This window comes from Penaeus monodon, chromosome 20 (assembly GCF_015228065.2).
Source record: "Penaeus monodon isolate SGIC_2016 chromosome 20, NSTDA_Pmon_1, whole genome shotgun sequence".
NCBI classification, from domain to species: Eukaryota; Metazoa; Arthropoda; class Malacostraca; order Decapoda; family Penaeidae; genus Penaeus; species Penaeus monodon.
Window position 1 is genome coordinate 1,386,836 of NC_051405.1, and position 515 is coordinate 1,387,350.

At 40.8% G+C, this 515-nt stretch overlaps 1 protein-coding gene across 1 annotated transcript in view; it reads left to right on the top strand.

Annotated features, from left to right (window-relative positions):
* The window catches only part of LOC119585568, a 16,381-nt gene that overhangs the window by 14,288 nt on the left and 1,578 nt on the right, over positions 1-515 (top strand). The window lies entirely within an intron of this gene.

The following is a 515-nucleotide window of genomic DNA, read 5'->3' on the forward strand; positions in this document are numbered from 1 at the left end:
ACTGTTATTTCGTTTGTCACTCATTGTGCTCTTGATGTGGCCATACCATGAAATGGTTTCTGCTTCACTGATTTTATCAATTATTTGTTTATGATCATTTATCGTAGCCGATCTCATTTCTTGTCTTACCTGTTTTGCTAAGTGCTTTGTTGCATTTTGTAGGCTTTTTGTCTTGCCAGGATAAGGTCTTCCTGTTGGTGACCCGTAGCCTTCGGATCGGGGGCGTTGAGAACGTTGGCTCAGTCATGATGTGTAATTCTTGATCCAAACTCGCGAATTTTAGAATCAGGGAATCTGCCCATGAATTTTGTTCCCTTTAATTGCCTGGGAGTCTGGCCTTCCCTTGGTACCCAGAGCAGCGATAAACTAGCTTTATTGCCTAAAGATAGAAGGTATGTTAGACTTTCATAAAAAAAAAAAGTTCTTTGGTATGATTTTGTCCAAAGGATTTTTCCCATGCAGGGGGATGTCACACCTGCTTATAATTAAATACAGGAGTGAGATCACAACCAGCC